This window comes from Gymnodraco acuticeps, unplaced genomic scaffold (assembly GCF_902827175.1).
Source record: "Gymnodraco acuticeps unplaced genomic scaffold, fGymAcu1.1, whole genome shotgun sequence".
Classification (NCBI taxonomy): Eukaryota; Metazoa; Chordata; class Actinopteri; order Perciformes; family Bathydraconidae; genus Gymnodraco; species Gymnodraco acuticeps.
Window position 1 is genome coordinate 294,505 of NW_022990126.1, and position 13,600 is coordinate 308,104.

Sequence of the window (13,600 nt, forward strand, 5' to 3'; positions counted from 1 at the left end):
AGACAAAGGAAAGCTCAGGCTCATGGCTCAAAGACAATCTGGCAGCAAGTAAATGCTCTGGTATAGATAGGAAGGAGCTGATCAGGGAATGGGGAGCAGGTGAGTGGATCTACTGACAGAAGCAACCCGGTATCACGGCAAGACGTGAACATGTGATGATTTACCATGCTGGGAGACGTGAAGATGTCACGATTTCGTCCCTTCAAACGTGACAGTTACACGGTGGAGATATACCCGGAAATGCCAAGCAAATGCTACCCCGACGGTCAGTTGTTATTGTCAATATTAATATAATAATAATTTATTTTTACTAGTCACACTCGATTTCGCCGATTTTCTTGTTGCCCCAGCTGGTCGACACCTCTTTGAGCAGAAACAAAGGCTACATTAACGTATTAAATCGATGTTAATCCATGTGTGTGGATGTGGAATTAACGGACGTGACATTGTGCGATTGCCTTGCCAGGCAACAACTTGGGTTCATGTTAATTTACAAACTCTTCAACTACAACCGTAGTTATATTTAAAAACATGTTAGAAGGCCTCACGAAATACTTTAATGTAAATTTAAATTTAAATGTGAAGGAATGTGTATAACAAAATACATCCGTCATAAACTAAACCGGAAACAGACGTAGGCAAGATCCTCAGCTTGGTGATTCGATGGTTTAGCCGCAATGCACGTTGGGAAATGGTGTTTATGCGATGTGAAATCCGATTTTTTTTTTTTAAATAATACTTTATTCCGAGTGTGCTTGCTTTTCTCTTTGAAAGTCATGACATAACGGCATTGTAATACACGGTTCGGCTGCATTAAATATTACATATCTGCCGTAGTTCTCTATTTATAGAGCCCTGATGAGAAGACTTCTAGACAAACAGAAAGAACTGCCACCAAAACTGAAAACGTGACGTGGATCATAAATATATCAGCAATTAAACAACATCTTCAATTTCTCTTCACACAATACGTCTCCTTGCAGTATCAACACTAATTCGGCTGACTTTTATATTTCATCCAATTAGTAGATTTACACAGCTGTGTACCATAACGGTGCCCAGCTGATATAAAATTACTTGTAGTTTTTAAAGATATTACTGATTTTCTTTGAATATAAGAATGTAAATACTGAGTTGAGAGAATAGTCAGGGGTTTTGGGTGATGGGAGACACATCTATGGATTCATAATTTCAATAACTTACTGTTAAATGACGGATATACCTTTCTGTCTGTGATGTTTTACAAATCACTCATACACACACCTACACCCACACATCAGTGCTGACACTGTTGATTATTAATGAGCCACTTTTTAACACTGCTTGAATGTGTAGTAGGATGAGGATTCTCTTATTGGTTGTGGTATTGAATTCCATTGATGGGATGCGTGGAATGAAAAGACAGCCTGGCTGAATGCGCTTTTCCTAAATGGGATGGTGCAGTCTCCCCTAGCCGCACCTCTAGTAACCCTGGTTGAGGTGGACTTTAGGCTGATGAAGCCAGCCAGAGGAGGAGGAGCCTTGACTTGTTTTGTCATATAATATTTCACAACTGTTTTTCATTTATTCTCTCTGGCTGTCCATCTCATAATGTTCACATACACTGAACAAAAATATAAACGCAACACTTTTGTTTTTGCTCCCATTTTTCATGAGATGAACTCAAAGATCTAAAACATTTTCTATATACACAAAATAACAATTTCTCTCAAATATTGTTCACAAATCTGAAAAAATCTGTGATAGTGAGCACTTCTCCTTTGCCGAGATAATCCATCCCACCTCACAGGTGTGGCATATCAAGATGCTGATTAGACAGCATGCTTATTGCACAGGTGTGCCTTAGGCTGGCCACAATAGCAATCAAATAATACAATTCAATAACATGCTTTAACCATTTAACCGTTAGTCAGTTTCTATCAGCTGCGCACCGTTATAGTGTAAATACAGCCTATCTACCAATTGGATCAAATATAAAAGTCAGCCAAATTAGTGTTGATACTGCAAGGAGACGTATTGTGTGAAAATAAATGTAAGATGTTGTTTAATTGCTGATATATTTATGATCCACGTCACGTTTTCAGTTCCTCATGTTTGTCTAGAAGTCTTCTCATCAGGACTCTATAAATACAGAACTACGGCAGATATGTAATATGTAATGCAGCCGAACCGTGTATTACAATGCCGTTATGTGATGACTTTCAAAGAGAAAAGCAAGCACACTCGGAATAAAGTATTATTTTATTTTTAAAAAATGTTTTCGGATTTCACATCACATAAACACCATTTCCCAACGTGCATAAAGGTTGTAGATGAACCATCGAATCACCGAGCTGAGGATCTTGCCTACGTCTGTTTCCGGTATTGTTAATGACGGATGTATTTTGTTATACACACATTCCTTCACATTTAAATTTAAATGTACATTGAAGTATTTCGTGAGGCCTTCTAAAATGTTTTTAAATATAACTACGGTTCTAGTTGAAGAGTTTGTAAATTAAACTATGAACTATGAAATTAAAGATGAACCGAAGCTGTTGCCTGGCAACGCAATCGCACAACGTCATTCGTAATTCCACATCCACACACATGGATTAACATCGATTTAATACATTAATGTAGTCTTTGTTTCTGCTAAAAGAGGTGTCGACCAGCTGGGGCAACAAGAAAATCGGCGAAATCGAGTGTGACTATTAAAAAATAAATCATTATTATATTAATATTGACAATAACAACCGACCGTTAGGGTAGCATTTGCTTGGCATTTCTGGGTATATCTCCACTGGTTGGGCCATGTTAACAATACCATGTAACTGTCACGTTTGAAGGGAAGAAATCGTGACATCTTCACGTCTCCCAGCATGGTAAATTGTCACATGTTCACGTCTTGCCGTGATACCGGGTTGACAGAAGAGCAGGATCATGGGAGAGCAGGCTCAGAAAGGACATCAGTTACAACAGAACACAAACAAGCAAACTAAATAAGAACTAGAAAATGCATTTCCTGCAGAAAATGTGTGCGAATGCTGTAAACTGTGAACATTTATGGCTGAATTTAGCTGAAAATGCAGAAAAAGCTGAATATGTTATTAGCTGAATGGTAGCTGCTTTTAGCTACAAAAATGCAGAAAAAGCTTAATATTTCAAAGAAAAGGTTTAAAAAAAGGTATAAACAACAACATGTATAGCCTTGATGTCCTGAAATAGCTGAATAATATAATGGTTGAATGGGTTCTGCAGCTGAAAATAGGCTGATGGAGTTAAATATCAGATGTAAGTAGTAGTGAATGAATTTGTATTAAGATGAGAAAAGAAAGTAAAAAGGCTTGGGAAAGCAGCAGAATATTTTGACTGTAAACTTTTGAACTAACTTTATGGTGAATGATCTGTCGCCATGCCAACAGCATTTGATGACACCCCATAATACTCTTAGATGTGTTGATGGCTGCATCGTTACCAAACCTGTGAAGTTTGGGGCCATTTCGAGTATTTTCACTGAAGTTATGAGAAAACCGTGTTTCATGGTGAGCACTGTGTTGCCATGGCAACAGCATTTGAAGAAATCTCAAAACGTTCCCGTAGATGTCTTCATGGCTGGACTGTTAGCACACATGTGAAGTTCGACACCATTTTTGTAGTAAAAGCTTGTTGATGACGTAATAAATACTTTTCTAGATTTATCATCAGTAATGATTTTGTAAGACATTTTCTATAGACTTAGTAGCTGTTTTTCTACACACCAGGGAATATGATTTGTGGTCTTAGTAAAACAAAAATCCAGGTGCTAGGTAGAGTCGTATAGACTTTAGGGTGTTGTTGATAGCAAATAGTATTATATCTTATGTAGACAATAATGATTGGCCGATTTGGACAATTTCTGAGTGGTTTTGGGGATGATTGAGGATGCTGATTCCACATGACATTTTCAGGATCCCAAAAGTCAGTTTTAACTAGAAAATGTAGATATTTGTACTCCCGGTGGGCTGATTTTGGGTTTGATTTGAAGGTTTCAGAGGGAATATGTTTACCACTCTAAAAGTTAATGTTAATGTGTGGAGTATCCCGTTAACTTACTGTGAGTCTTTGCGGACAGACTTTACTGTGGGGGTGTGAGCTGCTCTGAACCCCCCGCAGAATTTTTCTGAGGTAGGCTCTGCAGAAACGCCCTCTTTGGCTCTGAGGCGGCGGTGCACCTCCACAGCCACCCTGTGGAAGCGGCTGGGGGCCTGGTTGATGACACTGAAGCGGGGGGGGCTGTGGGGGCGCCGGGGCTGGGGGGAGCAGCCCAGACTGCTGTTGTAGCCAATAGCATCCTGGAGCTTGTCTGTCTGTCTGTCTGTCTGTCTGTCTGTCTGTCTGTCTGTCTGTCTGTCTGTCTGTCTGTCTGTCTGTCTGTCTGTCTGTCTGTCTGTCTGTCTGTCTGTCTGTCTGTGTGTGTGTGTGTGTGTGTGTGTGTGTGTGTGTGTGTGTGTGTGTGTGTTAATTGTTACAGCTCAAATGCATTGCAATAACTTCCATGTTAAAAAAAGACTTTAAAAAGCTGAATATTTTAAAAAGTATAACATATTTTGAAAAAGTTGAAAGTTTCCCATCATGTGTTGAAAAGGCTGAATAGTTTGCTATTTGAATGGTTCCTGCAGCTGAAATTAGGCTGAAGGAGTTAAATAAAGATATTAAATGCAAGTAGTAGTGATTGAATGTTTACAAACACCTGTGTGTGTGTAAACCCAGAGATCAAAGGGTTCCATGGTGTCTGCTCTGATTGGATGATGTGACTCACGTGTGTGTGTGGCTCCAATCTGCCCAGCAACACCATGACAACCAACTGCAGCACTGAGTCCCATAAGAATGCATTGGGGATTATATCTGACAATTTTGCCACCTGTTCAAAAACTATGGCTCTTATCAAAAAATGGCCAGACCGTGAGCATCAGGGAACCCCAATGAACTGAAATATGTTTTTGGTTTTGGTTTTGTGTCTAAAATGTGGAGATGGGAGCAGTTTGTCTAAAGTGTACTTCTCTCTGCTCTGAAGAAAGATCCAGAACAATTTAACATGGGAATATATTGGGAGCTAGCTGGACTTTTTCTCTCTTCATGCCCTCAAGAGGCATTTTGTTTAATTTTTTTTCTTAATTGTTTTTTATTTTCCAACCTAGGAGAGGTTTTCCTACGTTTTTCATGAAAAAATATGTCTGAGGAGTGTAGGGTTTGGGAATTATGGCAAGTTTAAAATATTTTGGGGGGAGAATTTCAGGCACTGCTGCACTCTGTTTTGAGATCAAAGCACTCTCGACTTAACGAGCTGCTCCATCCACTCTAATGTTAAAATCTGAAAAGGCCTCTCTACCAAGCTCCAAACTAAATTCAATATCTCAAAAAGTTTAAAAGATATCAAAAATCTGAATAGGAATTGAATAGCTGAAGATATTGTGATCATTTGAAAGTTGGAATGAAGTGTCTAGCTGAAAGTATGTGGAAGTAGTAGCATTTGGCGCAAGGTGTAGGAAAACAGGATTTGAAGGCATCTCCCATTGACTTCAATGTTTAAAAAAAGAGTTTAAAAAGCTGAATATTTCAAAAAGTATAACATATTTTGAAACAGTTGAAGGTTTCCCATCGATTCCTGAACAGGCTGAATAGTTTCATATTTGAATGGTTTCTGTAGCTGAAAATAAGCTGAAGTTATGGAGTGCCAAAGTATTGGCTGAAATAAGTTTAAGGAGAAGAATAAAGATTTTAAGTACTATAGTGGAATGCTGTAAACAGCATTCACACTAATTATTCTAAAAGAAAAAGTCAAACCCATGACAGTTAGTAGCCTGCGCTTGTGCGACAGCGTGCTGTGCTTTTCCATTCAGTGCATTTGTACTAAAATAATTTAAAGTAGTGTATTCTGTATAAGTTATGTGGCTGCAAACCAGTTAAAAGTAATACTGTTTTTATAGATAGTATTGCATGTACTGTTATGGAAATCTAAAAACCCCAATACTGTAGAGTACAAGTCAGAAAACAAATAAATGGTGAATCAGACAGAGTTGTCTTTCTGGTGATGTTTATTCGAACAAACATCAGATACAATAAAATATAGACACAGGTCTCACAGAGTATAGCGCGAGTGTGCGCAGTTTAATATGGTAACAAAGCTTATATTGAGGAAAGGGTGGGAAGGTCAGAAATCTGTCTTCACACGGTCACATTGTTATTAGACACATGTCCTTGAGCTGTAGATCTCAGGAAAGGCAAGTTCTCCTGTGACTATGTGTGAGTCATAATAGCAGCTGTCGCCTTGAAGTAGAGTAACAAGAGGCAAACAGCACATCTAACCAAATGAGAAGTATTTGGTTACTTTGAACATATAGGATATAATAAAAATGTCCACTACATTCTCCCCTTTTGATCATACTTGATCAATTAAAAAAAACAAATGACAGGATAGACTGATATAACACATCAATGAATACACTCCATCGCTGGTTTAAGTAAACACATCACAAATATATCATAGAAAACTGGCTGTTTTTGTGGAGGACAGACTCCAATATAATGTAAGCATAAGAGGAGAGTACACTCGATTCACATGATTATATTGATTATATTGTAGTGTCGGAATCAGACTCTTCTGATTCTAGCTGGTCTATCTCACTGTGGCGCAAAGGATTGTCTTGTAATGGAATAGCAGTATACTGAACGAAAGCTAAAGATACCAGGCTGGAAAAGCCTTTCTTCAGTATTGGGATAATCAAACAGGTACAACTGATTACTAGGCCGAAAATGATTATCAGGGGTGTAACTATCCTAGCCAGCCATGCTTGCCACCCCCCCCGATGTAAGCCAGGCCCACCAGTCCCAGCCGCCTGCGTTGGATATGTCATCCGCTTTCATGTCGGCTAACAAGTTGTTAAGATGCAGCACGGTGTCAGTGATGTTCTTGGTGGCGTCGGGAATGTAAGTGCAACAGGAGTCACCGATCACATGACACAGGCCACCCTTTGAGGCGAACAAAAGGTCAAGAGCAAATTGGTGCTGCATGAGCATATTCCTAGAGACTATTATGAATGGGGGCAATGCCTGGAAGCCTTGCGTCGTCTCGTAAGTGAGGTTCTCTAATCGAACGTGTAAGGTATCTATCTTATGGGCATTGTTTACTGTACCCCACCATGGAAACAAGCCACCAAAGAATTTAACTCCAGTGGACGTCAGCTCTCTTTTTACCTTGTGGTGGTCGGGGTGTTGGAACTCTGGGTAATGATGTGTCGTGTACATTAAGGACGTGAGGACCGTGACTGCTGGATTCAAATCCACTAGAGTGCATGTACCTATCCAGAGGGGAGCCAGCATCTGATAGAGCTTGTCGCCGCACAACCAAACGTAATCTTGTGGCGCGCTAAACCCAGCATCACTGGGCCAGGCCAGTTGGAGGGAAGTATGGTTAACATCAGGGAATGCTACGTTAGAAAGGATTCTTTCAGGGACACTGAATATGCAATACGAGCTATTGTAAACACCGTAACTGCACGTATTCTGTAGGATACGAGTACAACCAGTAGTAGTACCTAGGGAAAAATAAGGTGGTGTAAGAGACGTTTTGTGGTATACTCTCTGGATACAAATGCTGTGTTTCATCCCTCTCAAATGGCTGGGGTGCACATGGCTGACCGGTTGGTACTTTGCGTATGTGGTATCAACCGTATATGCACGCAAAAGGGAGTTAGACTTATTACTGCATGGTGGAGGAAGCTGCCTGGCATAACGCCACTCGGTTACGCGGTCTTCCCCCTTGATGGGCCTTGTCAGAGCCATAAACGCACAGAGGTGTTCAACCTGGGTCAGAGAGCGCGGACGAACTGGCACTGACATTGATGAGTCCTGGGGAAAAAGGGTGCATGCATAACATGAACCATTTTGTCCTGCGGCCTGCAAGAATGATCTCAGAGTGTGCCACCAAACGTTACCGGTGTTCCCATTACTGGTCTGAACCACATCAATGTTGTTATGGTCGTTATTGCCTATGTATAGGTTACGTTTTAGAAGTGTAGATGTACCTATGGATGTCAATGTTTGTGTCAAAGGCGGTTTATCCTTTTTGGGGGTCTGAGTTTTGGGCGCGATGTCTATGTAAAATGTGCCACACGGGTCGGTGCCGGATACATACATACATACAACATAATAACCCCCGTCTGATATCTGGGCAGCCTGTAGTTGCAACAGGACAACGGGGCTCGATGAATTGACTTTGGAGATAGACAATCTCCCTTTGATGTTTGTTTTGTCGTCCCATAGGGTATAACCCAAATCGGTGTATGCGGTGGTCCATAAAACAAAAGCCCAGCCCCCCGAGCAGTGATTGGCGGTTTGACCAAAACTGCCTTCGACATAGCATATGTAGGCGTCCGCCCACCCCAGTTTCTTAGGGTCGGAGCAATGCATGTAGTCGCACGGGTCTAACTGCACTGTGCTATCTTCCCCATCCCTTAGAGTAATGTTACCAATCCCTGTCTTGATCAGCCCCTCTTCCCATGTGGTTCGCCCTGCTTTCCCCATGTACCTCTTAGATACCTCGATTTTGGCTGACCTGCTGTGTGCTGACCATGAATACATAAAATATAGAACTAGTCCTAACACAACTATCATGGCAAGTATGCAGAGGAACCATTTTGTGATTGTCCAGGCTCTCCAGTAGTATTGCTCACGGTTGCGTTGTCGTTTTCCCAGGCGAGCCGTCATCACGAGGTGGGAATGCTCCATGGGGTGTGTGTGTATTCCCTCGGTCGATTTTGTGACAGACTTCGCACATTGATAACACAAACGAGGAACCAGAGGCATATGGAACCGCTCAGCTGGCACTCGCTCGTGATACCTTGTGTGTAGTGTGTTTTAGTGTATGTAGTGCAAGTGTGGTGCAAGTTGGTGATTAGGACACATCACTTGTTGTCATCTACATCTGTTGGTGACTAGGACACGTCACTTGTTGTCATCTGTTGGTGACTAGGACACATCACTTGTTGTCATCTGTTGGTGACTAGGACACATCACTTGTTGTCATCTGTTGGTGACTAGGACACATCACTTGTTGTCATCTACTTCTGTTTCCCCTTTCCTGTGACTACGACCTTGCAGTGACTGGCGTGGACCCACGTAGTTCTCTCGGCGACCTTTACCGCTGTCTGGGTGACCAGAAGCACCTGGTATGGACCTTGCCAACGATTGGATTTCCAACTCTTTCTCCGGAAATCCTTGACCAGCACGAAGTCGCCGGGTTGGAGATGATAAAGTGGACCAGTGGCAGGAGTAGGCAATGCTGCGACCATCTGACGTCGGATGTCTGCTAAAGTGGATGATAGGTTAACACAATAGCACAACATAGCATCCTCACACAAAGTTGTGGAGGGAAGAGGACATCCTGGAGCCTTGAGTCCAATCTGTGGAGGAGCCCCAAAAAGGATTTCAAATGGGCTGAGTTGACTCCGTGTTCTTTTCCTCATCCGCATGTACATCAGCACAATGGGCAGAGCTTGTGTCCATGACAGACCTGTGTCTGCACAGCATTTTGCTAGTTTGTTTTTGATTGTGCCGTTCTCTCTTTCCACACCACCCCCACTCTGTGGATGATAAGCACAATGCTTTCTGATGTCTATGCCCATGTATTCTCCTATCTGCGTAATGGCCTCATTAGCAAAATGTGAACCATTGTCGCTAGAAATGTTGTCTGGTAATCCCCATCTAGGAATGATTTCCCTCAGTAGTGCCTTTGCCACAGCATTTGCTGTCTGTGCTTTTACTGGGAAAGCTTCAACCCATTTGGACCACATGTCAACCACCACCAGACAATGCTTCTTACCCTCTGATGGGCTAAGCTCAATGAAATCCAGCATTAGGTGCTCAAATGGCCTGGTGGGAGGTGGATGTGCTCCGGGTCCTGTAACCTTTACTGCTCTACCAGAATTGTGCATGATGCAAATTAGGCATGCTTCACAGTGCTTTTGAGCTGTTATTGTGAACCCCCTTGTGAACCACTCCTGATTTATAGACTCTAACATCCCTCCTTTTGACACATGGTCTAACCCATGTGTCAACTTAGCGAAATGAGGGAAGAAATGTCTTGGGAGACATGGATTGGAATTTGGACCAACCCAGATGCTGGAGGTTGGGTCAAAAGCAGCCCCAGCAGCCTTCCACTGAGCCTTCTCAACTGGTGTAGCTAGCTGCTGCATGGAAGTCAGTGATGACATGTTGTCAGTGAAGGAGGAGACAGGGATTTTAATAAATGAGTGTGCGTGAGGTGTTAGAGGAATCAGAGCAGCTGCCTTTGCGGCTGAGTCAGCAGACGCATTTCCTAGGGAAACTGGGTCTGTACTGCTTGCGTGTGCGGCACATTTACAGACTGCAACTTCAGATGGGAGCAGAATGGCGTCTAGTAAGCCTGCAACCAGTAGATGGTTAAGTACTGGTTTGCCATCAGATTTCAGAAATTGTCTACACTTCCAAATAGCCCCAAAATCGTGCACTACCCCAAAAGCATATCGTGAGTCAGTGTAAATAGTCACGGTTTTGCCTTCTGCAAGCGTGCAGGCTTCAGTTAGTGCGATCAGCTCTGCCGCTTGAGACGAGAGGTGACATGGGAGTGGTCCAGAACGGAGTACAGCAGAATCTGAAACAACAGAAAAACCCACCCGATTAGTGCCCCCTTGGTCGCGACAGGCAGACCCATCAACATACAAAATGAGGTCAGCATTGGTCAGAGGAACGTCTTTTAAGTCCGGTCTAGGTGTGCACACAATGGAAAGTTCGGCAACACAGTCGTGTTCGTCACCGTCCTCAGGTAAAGGCATAAGAGACGCTGGATTCAGAGTGTTACATCGCTTGACATAAACATTAGGCATGTCTAACAGGCATGTGTGATACCTAAGGTAACGTGCAGCAGAGAGGTGTGATGTTCTCTGTTCAAGGAGGATGAGTGAAACAGCATGTGGAACTAACAGGGTCAAAGGTGCATATCCCACAATGTCACGTGAGAAGTTGAGCGCTTTTTCAGCAGCAGCCACTGCACGTAGACATTTAGGCAGGCCAGCAGCTACAGGATCTAGCTTGGAGGAAAAATAGGCAACAGGCCTCTGTTTTCCTCCATGATCTTGAAGAAGAACTGAGGTCATACACCCATTTCGTTCATCCACTGCTTGAGTGAAAGGTTTAGTGTGATCAGGTAGACTTAGAGTCGGTGGGGATTGGAGAGCCAGCTTCATATTAATGAAGGCTTTGTCGGCTTCCGGTGTCCATATAAGGTGATCTGTAGGTTTCAAACCAGTGACGTACGTGATAGTACGCAGTGGCAACTCGATTGGAGAATAGTTTGGAATGAACGACCTGCAATATGAACAAAAACCCAAAAATGACATCATCTGTCGCTTAGTGATAGGTTTTGGCAGAGATGCCAATGATGCAATACGTTTATCTGAAAGCGTTTTTCCCTCTCCTGAAATGATGTGACCCAAAAATGTAACTGTTCTTTGTACATATTGAAGTTTAGACAAACTGGCCTTGTGGCCTTCGGCTGCGAGGTGCATTAACAAAGCAATACTATCAGCCTCACATTGCTCTGCTGTGGGTGCGCAAATCATGATGTCATCCACATATTGTATTAGAGCAGTGCCTTTCGAGACTTGGAGAGAAGCCAAACTTGTACACAAAGCCTGATTGTACACAGTAGGAGATTCACATAAACGACATAAACGAGTGAATGTGTAAGGTTTGCCATCAAATTTGAATGCAAACCAGAATTGACTGTCTTTGTGTACTGGGACACTGAAAAATGCATTTGAGAGGTCGATGACAGTAAAAAATGCTGCCGAGGCTGGGACTTGAGAAAGAATCAGATAAGGATTTGGCACCAGCGGTGCTCGGGCGTGCACTGCTGCATTTACAGCTCGCAAATCCAGGACAAATCTCCACTCGTCCGGAGGTTTGTCCCTGATCTTTTTGACAGGAAACACTGGAGTGCGGACAGGGGAATCATTACACGGAATAATGACCCCTTGTTTAAGCAGAGAGGTAAACACTGGCCTTATGCCATCAACAGCTTCACGTTTAAGTGGGTACTGGGGTTGATTTGGACGGAACGTGGACTTAGGAGTGATAACCACCGGCTCCGCAGAGCGGATTAACCCTACGTCATATTTGTGAGCTGCCCACAGTATTTGCGGTACTGTTTTTAGCGCGTCGGGGAGCTCAGAAATATGACTGAAAAATTAGAACTCTGGGCCAGTAACAGGGTTAACATATTCCTCATTGCCTGTGAGAGTCAGAGACCGCAGTACATGAACCGACCAGTCAATACTGTACTTAAACACGTCATGTTTTGGGGAATACTCAATCCACGGGTCGTCTGTGCAAGTCCAATCAGTACCAGATTCCCATTCTTTAACGATTGGACCCAAATCTCTCCATTTATCAGTGGGCCCCCTGGCTAGTGAAATGTGTGGGACCGCCCCTGGGATTTGATACAGCTTGGTTTGTCCGGCTCCGAGTCTAACAGAGATAGCAGCACGCAGCGAATTCCAATACATAGTTTTAAGCATGATCTCATCATTCAAATCTTCCAGCACAAAACTCTCATCATAGTATTGACATGTATCATCAACAATATTAGCAGTACAATGCAAATGAGAAGTTTCCATGAACACAGCAGGTGGAAAAACACGTTGATGTGTCAAACGTAATAATTCCTGAGAATCAGAATATGCCAACAGCCATTGGCACACATTCAGCAATTCTTTATCCTCAAATGTGGGGTTTTGAACCATCAATGGAGTTGGTCGTCGGACTTTGAGTCCCTCATTTGTAGAAATAAGGTCTAAGCCGAACCTAAGGATCAGATCTCTGCCCAGTAAATGTATTGGGCAGACAGATGATAATAGGAAACTATGTTTGACTGATGTGGGAAATGGATGCATATTATCCCCGTTATCTTTATACTGAATTGGGATGGAAAACCTCTCCTTCACAGTTACCCCAGCTGCCCCCATTGAGTGAATGTATCTTCCACTCAATTTGCAATCTGGCAGATCTGCCCTTTTTAGCACAGAGTGCGTAGCCCCCGAATCAACCAGAAATGTAACATTAACACCCATTATACTTAAAGTCAGTGTGGGAAATGTCTCAAATGCTTTTTCCCTGTCATATTTCAAATATGTACCCTCTTCAATTACAGACATTTTCTCTAAATCTTCCAATTTCTCAATAGCCTGCTGAATGTGTTTGTGTGCATTACTTCCCTGGGTAGATGATGCTGGCAGTGAGTCCGTCTCTCTCAACCGAATTTCTTCCTCCCCCACTCCCTCCTTCGACCCCCGTCAAGTTGAAGAATTGTCTTTCTTACGGTCCGATTTATCAAATCGAAGGTACTTTTTCTTCTTCTTCTTCTCGTGTGGGCAGTCAGCCATACGATGACCCGTCTCTCCGCAGTTAAAACAGCGTTCTTTATTGCAGACTTTTCCTTTGCCTCTGTTCCCTCTGCCCTGGCCATCACTTTGGGTCCAGCCGGTTGTAACAGTTTGGACCAAGGTCAGCTGGCACTTTTCTTTACGGTTGCGGCGTTTCTTTT

At 42.7% G+C, this 13,600-nt stretch overlaps 1 protein-coding gene across 1 annotated transcript in view; it reads left to right on the forward strand.

Moving 5' to 3' along the window:
• Positions 1-13,600, forward strand: part of LOC117546495 (cGMP-dependent protein kinase 2) — a 64,262-nt gene that overhangs the window by 37,534 nt on the left and 13,128 nt on the right. The window lies entirely within an intron of this gene.